Raw genomic sequence first — 9,561 nt, 5'->3', positions numbered from 1 at the left:
AGTTATCACACTTGTACCTTTCCAATTCTCTCCTCCATCCCACCTGGGGAGAGTGACAGAACATCAGTGTGGTGTTGGGCTGCCTGCTGGGGTTACACAACAGCTACCTAAGGTATCACTGTAAGAAGGAGGAATAGAATGAGGGAATATATCTTCCCCTTCTTTCCTCATCTTTTTCCAGTTCTCAGAGAAGGACAGAGAAGGATTAGATAATGGCAATATGTATCTGGGCTGCACAGATCTACCCAAGTTGTAATTGGTTTCTGAGTGTTATTAATATGCTTTTTTTTTTTTTTTTTTTTTACAGTGTTATTACCTTAAGGAAAGGAAACATTTTAAGGATTTATGCTCTTTCAGAAATATTTTATTTCATCTATCATATAAATATTTTACTCTTACAGGTCTGGTTTGTGCTTTTAATTTTTTCTCCTTTTTACAGCCACTGTGAACACCTAACAACACAGTTTCTCCTGTACAGATTTGGTTAATTAGGTGACAACTTTGGCTTTCACACTGCAACAATTTCCAGACATTTCTTCAGTACCTTTACAGTACTGAGGGGCTTTGTCGATAACGGACTTTTCAGACTTTCAAACTTGGAATGTTGTTTCTCTGCATTCTACCCTTTTCTTCCGTATCCTCAGCATCCTCCTTTGCTGGCAAACCCACTGATAGCTCCAAGTGAACAGAACTCAAGTGGTAACTTTTTGGAAGGTTTCATCAAGAATATGTCCTGTTGGAAACTCAAGCAGCCTGCACCAGTACAATGTCACAAAATCAGATGTGAGTATATCATAAAATGTAGAAAAAAAAGTTTACATTTCAAATATACTCCATAAACTTTTGTATTTGAAAGAGTTTATTTCCAGCCTCAAATCTGATTTTTTAAAGCTCCTCAAGAGAATTTGCTAGAAAATTGTATGTAAAGCAAGAAAAGAATCCAGTTGAATATTTGTAGGTATAGTCTTTGTAAAGAAAAATGCATGTATCTCATCAACAACTGTAAAATCAGCAGTGCAGTAATACAGGAGTATCTACAGTCTAAATTTAACCTTACAAATACAGTAAGAGTAACTAGACATGCCTGATCAGGCTTGTCTTTGTCTAATTAACACCCCCATTTTATATATGGAGCCTCCATTCATTCTTCTGTTGGTATTTACTCTGGGTTCCTCTGGAAACCAGCGGGATATATGGCTCATGGAAGAGGCTCAGAAAACATGAAGAATGTGTAGCTAGGAGAGTTCTTAGGTCTGTAAGCAAGGTACTAACATTTAATGGCAGATACAGGCATGCAAAGATGCTGTGTGCTCCACACCACCCCCTACCAAGTCCCATTGGAACTCAATATTCTTGTATCATCCTAAGACATATAAACATTTTAAATTTTAAAAATTTTAAAGTCTCAAAAGTAGAATTTTATCCATCAGTTTTTCTTGAGTGCTAATTACCAAAGTACTTGTTCATTACTCTTCATATCTTGTTCTTTTTCAATTCCTTTTCTTCCTTGCATTTACAAATCATTCTAAATTCCCAGCTTGCTCTCCATTGGTATCCCTCTAACTCAGTGAAGTGGCAATTTTAAACACCTCTGCCTAAGCAAGTAATGGGCTCTAATTCCTACTTCAGTTTGGAAAAGAAATGTGAGTAAATCTTATATAAAGATGAGGATGCTGGGGGAGTTGTGCCACTTCTGCAGCTGAGCCTATTCTCACTCCACTGCTTGGATTTGTTAAAAATTGCTTTTGATTGTATGATCCTTTGTGTAGGGCATGAATCTATGCTTAGGTTTTGAAAGTATTTTAGTCATTTTGAGTGCCATTAGATTACTTTCAATATAAATTATAATTGACATGACTGAGAGTAACGGTGCATAAATTTTTAATAAAATATTCTGATCGCTCATTTTTTGCAAGTTGCTAACAGCAACATGGGCATCTACAGTTAAGTATTTTGTACTCAGAAAGTTAAAATACTTCAATTTCTCTACGGGAAAATATAAATAAAGTTATTGGAAAAAGCAAGTTAGAATAGAGTTAATTTACTTCACAGAGTGAGAGGCTTCTGACTTGTCTTGGACTCCTGAAATTGACTTTAGGAAAATTTTTCCAGCTGAAGTGATGTGATCTTAACTTTAGCTGTGACTTAAGGAGATAACAAAGTAAGGAAAAAGTACAAAGAGATGTTATAAAAGTATCGTTAATAAGAAAGTACAATTAATGTATCATTAGAATCAAGGACATTAGCTAGCGATGTCATTAGTGAGTATCAGGGAGTTTAAAAGATTTTTATTTTTTTTTCTTTTTTTTCAAATAAAATAAGTCAGTTGGGAACTGTACTCTAATTTATGGAAGTGAGTAATTTATGGAAGTGAGTAATAACAGTCTAGCCAAGAAGAAATGAAATGATGGTGACATACATAAAAGATTCATCCGAGATCTAACACAGACTTTTTGCCACTGAAAAAAATCAGGAAGTATGGCTTTTCCAGGTTATTTTATTTACCTGACTCCACTTAGTGGTTAGTACTGAAATTCCACCAATGGTAAGTTGTACTCCACCAAGAAGGAATTTAAAAGAATGTTTAAAGTTTGTAAGTTTAAACAGATATTTCAAGTAATGGCACAAGAATTGGAATAATGTCAAGTTCAAAACATTTTGAAGATTTGATGTTGTCTGGTAGCATATCCTTAAATTTCCAACAAGGAAAAGGATTTTTTTTTTTTTTAAATTTAAAACAAACAAACAAAAAAAGCCCCCTCCCCCCCGTATATATATATATTTATATATATACATATACATTTGCCCATCATTACCAAAATGCTTGGCAACTTGATTGTTTTCACAGATAGAGAATCCAAATACCTTTTTTTTTTTTTATGAAATAAGAAAAGAAATAAAATTCCAGACAGTGATTCACTCAAGCTCTAAGATCATGTGTTGCTGGTTACATTATAAATACTTAACTATATAATTACCACTGCATCAAAAATCTTCTTTCCCCAGGAAAACCAATCCCCTGAAAACTAATTCTGATGAATCAGCAGGTGATAACAGTTGAACTACATGAGTCTCCACTACTCTTAAGGGGAACTAGAATCAATATTTTCTGTGTTTCAGCCTCTACTGCCTCAGGAAGTATCACATCAGAGCCCATAGTCTTATTCTGCAAATTAATTTGGCCTGCTTTGTCAGGGGTTTAAACTGTAGCCATGTAGTTAATGATGCATGATGTCAATTTTTTTTCTTCTATGAAGTTGCAAACTGAATTTAAATAAATATAAGTCAGTAGATGAAAGATGCTTATGAGGTCAAGAAGAAGAATGTTTTGAGACCTTGGCACTTTCATTGTGATTCCTCCTTCACATAAAATTTGGGGGCACCTGTCTTGGCATCACAGCTAGCAAATACTGCAACTAATTAATTTGACCGCCTGTTTTGGCAACATTCTCATTTCACACAAGGAGAAAGCTCCCTCACATTTCAAATACACACACAATGCAGCTTTGCGATAAGAATACTACATTATTTTCTCTTCTATTCTGGTTTGTTCCCGTGGGACAAGTGCCAATCTCTGAGAAATCTTCCTTCACCAAGTAATTTTTTTTTTCCCCTGCTTTATGTCAACACATGGATGGAGATAGAAGCCAGTTTCAAACACATCAGCAGACAACCAAAAGAAGACATATTTGACCATTTCTGACAATTTCTAAGCTACTGGAAAAATGATTTTCCTTTGCTGTATGTGTTTACATAGTGTAGTAATACAGAAATAATGCAGGAAATCTTAATATATTTTATTATTCAGAACTATCATTCAGTACGTCATAACTACTAGCCAAAACTTTAAAGAATGTAACTCAGATATTTCTTCAAATATAGAGGATGAAGATGACTTAAGATTTCTTGGGTTGGTTCTTAAGCATAATTATTTCAGTTTTGTGTCTGTTATTCTGCTTAAGCCAGGTGTCTGTCATGGTTTTGTGGTGTTGCTGTCAGTATTCCACATCAAAACATCATGTGCAGTATGCATCATTGGAAGGTTCATGCTACAGTTCTGTGGAATGGCGGCATCCCGAGTGCTCAGTTCTAGGAGGAGAACTAGTACTACATATCCCAGGTGGTCTAGTGGTTAGGATTCAGCACTCTGACTGCTGTGGCCCAGGTTTGATTCCTGGTCAGGGAACCATGCTGCCAGTCCTCTGGATATGTAGTTCTCCTCTGAGAGCTGAGTACTTAGCATGGACAGTCATGTACTGTAGTGTCAGACGTGGATTAAAGTTCCACAAATGATGTTGTTTGCTTTTGTAAACTTCATTTTGAGCTTTAAACTCAATTAAATAGAGACAGAAAAAAGAAAAAAATATGCACACAGTCCAAAACCTCCTCCTTACAGCCTCTTCCATAAAACATTTGCCAGAGCAGGAAATACTCACAGACTTAAGTTTTCTGGTCATCATAGCTGCAGTATCTCTTCCCATTGTTACATCCGAGAAAAATCACTCTTGATAGGCACAAAAGTAGATGATATTGCTGTTAGGTAGTTCTTTCCAGGTTTCAGACAAAGCTGTGAAGACATTATACATAAGCTATGAATGGCCAACCAATAGCCGCAAGAAAACTGACCTTTATTAAACAAAACCACATTTGTGATAGTTCTAATAGATTGCTATTTTTAAAAGTGGTAAAAAAATTCTATGGAGGCATACTTAACACATTATTTAGTTATACTATTGTACTATTATACTGTATTATCTGCTCAGGACAAAACTTTGTTCTTTTATTATTCATAATGTACCAATAACTAGTTTACTGAAATTGGACTTATTTTCAACCAGCCTACTCTCTGCATATACAGTAGCAGGAGAAAAGCTGACCTGTTTGAAAAACCAAGCTTGATATTTATCATGTTGACAGATGGTATTAATTTGTACTGATATTAAACAATACTTTAACTAGTAATTGATGCTAGAACTGGAACATTTAGTTAGCAAAATACTTAGGTGTGCTTATGATCACTGAATTAAAGCTCATTTAGGAAAATATTTTAAATAAAGTCTATTTCTAAAAATTCAGGTTAGCAATTATTTCTGTCACTAGTCAGACTACTATATTTTACAGATATAATTTTAAGAAGTCAAAACCTTTTCAGAGTAAATATTAATCTCTAACAATCATTCAGCTAATGCACTTGTAAGGCAAAGTAATGGAGATAATACATTGTGGGTGATAAATGTAAATGGCAAATCACCAAATGTTTTCATCTTTCTTTTACAAATGTAGGCAAAGGAGACAAAATAAAGAGCAGGCCCCTATGAGAATCACTGATGGGATTTGACTTTCACCTTTTCATGAAAACCTGGATATTAATACAGTGAGCAAAAGCACGCTTAATATACACTTGGATTGGAAGAACAAACAAAATGTTTTAAAATATTAGGATTTCTTTAGAATATTTCTTTTGTTTAATCATATTATACTCTAGGATGTTGTTCAAAATCATGTGGTTTATTTTTTTCCCCAAACCTTCTTGAGCTTTTTTTTTTTTTTTTTTTTTTTTTTTTTTTTTTTTTTCCCCTTTAATTTCTCTACTCTCTCTCCATCTCCTTTCTCCTTACCTCCTTACATTTGTAATAGCAGAGATGCAATTCGCTTATAGTCAGTAAAATTCACTGACAGTTTCTAAGGACTTCTCTGATATGGTACAATCACTGTCACTTTAAATGATTTTGTTAGTTACTTGCTTTCCCTATACAATGCAGACAAGATACGAAAGTTCTCAGTGCTTGTGCACAGTCACAGCTTTGGTGAGTCACTTCCTCTGGTTCATATGGTCAAGTATAGGTGTTCTTGGACATACTTTATTTGTCTGTGTTAAGATATTTTTCTCTGTGACATTGCCTAAACAAAAAATTTACCCCATCTATAAGTAGAATTGAAATTATTTTATGCTTTATTATTACTGTTACTATTTATTTTCCTCTTATCTGTTGCCCACTTTGAAATGCGTTCACATCAGATTGTAGCAACAGCTTCAGAAAAGATTACTGGAATTTCTTGCAGAGCCAAGGTTTTCACTGGGAATATAAGTTTTATTAATGTTTGTGATCTGAGATGTTTTGATTTTTTCCAGTGCAGAACAATACCTACGCAGGAAATGGTATTTTGGAAATGGGAAGAAATCCTTCAAGACAGGGAAAAACAGGCAATATAAATTTTGCTTCAGCTGTTGCTAATCTACATTTCACAGAAAGACATAAATAGATAAGATATATATTTGATCACATCAAGATTTCCTGTTTGATTTGCAATCAGCAGACTTAGTAATGACAACAGGAAGTAGAAAGCTGAGAATCCAAAGGTTAGATTGAGGAATACTGAAAAAATAAGTAAAGGAGTAGTTACAGCAGTTAAAAACCTATCAGAAGTTCCACTATAACTGCAGTATAACTCTATTTCAGTATAACAAAGAAGCCATTTGGAAAAACAGAGATGGTCTTGAGAAGGTGTGGAAAACAAACAAACAGAAACAAAGAAAAAAATGTAAACATGGTCAGGAAAAAAAAGAGATCCTGCATGTCTGGCTGATGGTAGTGATAAATAAACTCATACATGAGAGAAGCAGCGTATGAAAGAAGGAAAATTAATGATCTTATTTCATCTATTTATTTTTCAGCAGCTGAGCAATAAAGACAAAATTAATGAATTAATCTGAGAACTCCTATTTTCTTAAGTATAGCTTTCTTTTTTCCTGCTTACTGAAAACCTGTTTAATTTGAAATATTCATGAAGAAAAGGGGAAAAGCTTTTAGTCTAAAGCCATGCTCAGCACAGTTCACTTTGAAGCACTTTTTTTTTTTTTTTTTTTTTTTTATGGCCAAATTCCAAAGAGTAGACAATTGGGATTTAGAGCATCAGTACTGACAGAATCTTAAGTGTAACACCGTTAGATGGCAGCCACTGTAACTTCTCTGATAGAGATGGCTGCAATAAGTTGTAGGCTACAATTAAAACTTATTCATTACTGCAATCTTCTTAACACAGAAAAGGTTAAGAACTTGGGGATCTCAAAGTCACTACATTTTCTGGTTTAAATCATCCATAAATACCACAGAAAGTTCAAAAGATTTTTTTATTTGTGGACAGGGTGGGAGTAGGAGCAGACTTTTCCTGTATGAACAAGTGAAAAGACAGAAGAAAGTCAAATGTGACTATGTATAATATGTTTATCTTTCATTTCAATAAAAGACCTTCTTCAGATCTTTCTATGCAGTTCTGGTGGGTTCTTTTTTTTTGTTTGTTTGTTTTTTATTTTTTAAGCCCAGTCACACTGAACTTTCCATTTGTCTTTGTATGGGAGCTTTAGAGTCATGGCCTGAACCTCTGATTAACCACCTGAGGCAAGCGCTGAGTCAGCTGCGGGAGCACAGGTGAGGGCAAGTCAGCTGTGTGACTAGAAGGGGTGGAGCCTGGTTTCACCACTCCTAGACCCCATTAAAGAGCTGACTGTGGGGAATGATCTCTTTCTGGCTATTGCTCTCTTTGGAGTTTTCTACTATGGGCTTACAACACCAGTGAGCATTTTCCATTTATTTCTGATTATCCTTCCTAACATGATCATCTTTCCTGCTATATGCTCTCTAAAGACCAGACTAACTTCACTGTATACCTGTTGATTTTACATTCTTTTTTATTTTTCCCCTAATATGTAGGGAAATCAAGAATAACCTGTTTGTTGTCTGTTTATATATCTGAACTGGCAAAAGGACAAGAAAAATGCTGGACTTACTTTGAATATCATTTCTTCTGAGTATTATTGGTTCAGGTGACTGATATAATAGCTGTACACTCATCAGACTCTAAATTCTCATCATCTGCCTTAATAAGAATTTAATAATGCATTATGCAAGCTAAAAAAACATTAGCTGGATATTACAAGGAGATACAGTTATTCTATTTCATTAAATTCTGACAATGAATCATTGCTTCATTCATATTATATCTTCCTGGATTCATATCTGGTTGATGGTGATCTGAATCTTAGTGGAAGATGCTTCAGGCTATTCTTACATGACATAAGCCTTACAACTTGAAAAGCAGGTTAGCTGTAAGTTTTTGCTTATGATGCCTGCGTGGTGTGAGACATAATGTCAATTTGAATATTGATTTAATTTTATCAGCTTATTATTGTCAAGCAAACCAACATTGTATTTACCAGCTTTTGATATATGTATATATATATATTTTTCTGTCCGACCACAGACTGTTAAGATAAAGCCTTTCTGGCCAAAGCTAGTCATCATCATGTCTGTCTGAAGATAACAGAGAACTTATTAGCACCAGAATTCAGATTGATTAGTAATCTTGCTACTTTTAGGATATAATGTGGAAAACGCACTTTAGCATAGCTTTCTGGATTTTGTTTTGTTTTTTTAAAAAAAAAACAAACAAAAACAAGCACTTTCTGTGCTTTTTTTTCTCCAGGGTAGGAATAATAATAATAAAAAACAAAACCACAACTCTTAATAGATTTAAAACACCCCAGAGACAGGCAGTCAATCACTATGCTTGGCACTCTGTTGCTAGATACTTAAAGGAAATAAATGAGGGGGGAATAACATCAGAGCGTACTGGCTTTCTCATGCCCTTCAATTCTGCACTGCGCCATGGAGGCTTCTTCAGTTCACCCTACTGTCTAACCTGTTATATCTACTCTTATGGAAGATTTCTTTTTCTTGCTTTTACTCAGAGTCTTTGGTTAAGAGATGTTTCTAGAAACTTTTATTCTAGCAGACTTAGAAATTAGGCACTTCTGGTGTCTTATTTTTCTAGAGGTAGGTTTGAGTGGCACTGCATGTCTCATAGCAGACAAGCAGCCACTGTCAAAGGAAGCTCAGAAAAGCAGTTTTTCTCATGTAAATAGTAGAGAAGATTGGAGCATAGATTATTCAGAATTATCATTATCTTGGAAAATATTGTAATGATGGTCTAATAAATGTGAGACTAGTAACATGAAAGTAATTTAGAGAGTACCAAGTAATGATTAAGAATGCCATATTAATCCTGAAATATCTTCCTTTTCCTGATACAACACAGCTTCACTGTAGTATACATGTCAGAAAAGCGGCATAGTTATTGTCAGGAGACAATAATCTTCCAAAACTATCAACATTGTGTTCCCTGACAGATAACATCCATTGACCCCTGGAGATATGCAAAAGTTAGGGGAACACTGGAGTTCCTTCCCAAAGGCTAAAGGAATGTACTGAGTATTGTACATACTGCAGTTATTATGATAATTCAATATTGATTATGTTCTTTGTGTACAGTACTTAATCATTTCAAAAGTGTGTGTGTGCCATCTCTGTGAGAATTATTTTGGATACAATTATGCACTGCCAGTCAATTTTTCCAATATTTTGAGTTCTGGGAAAAAATGTAGGAAGAAAACAAAAGAAATGTTTATATGTATTTAAGAGTAAGCTATGAAATTACAGCAAGTCTTTTCTTATGCTGTGAGAATATAATCAGTAGTAACCAAGATGGAAATATGAGTGATAA

At 34.5% G+C, this 9,561-nt stretch overlaps 1 non-coding gene across 1 annotated transcript; it reads left to right on the top strand.

The window, feature by feature from the left end:
• The first annotated feature begins 4,114 nt into the window (after positions 1-4,114).
• TRNAQ-CUG (transfer RNA glutamine (anticodon CUG)) lies at positions 4,115-4,186 on the top strand. Its single transcript has one exon. It is a non-coding gene; the product is annotated as a tRNA-Gln (tRNA).
• The last annotated feature ends 5,375 nt before the right edge of the window (positions 4,187-9,561 follow it).

Source organism: Excalfactoria chinensis, chromosome 1 (assembly GCF_039878825.1).
Source record: "Excalfactoria chinensis isolate bCotChi1 chromosome 1, bCotChi1.hap2, whole genome shotgun sequence".
Lineage (NCBI taxonomy): Eukaryota > Metazoa > Chordata > Aves > Galliformes > Phasianidae > Excalfactoria > Excalfactoria chinensis.
The sequence above is the reverse complement of the archived record's forward strand: the minus strand, read 5'-3'. Positions and strand labels throughout refer to the sequence as shown.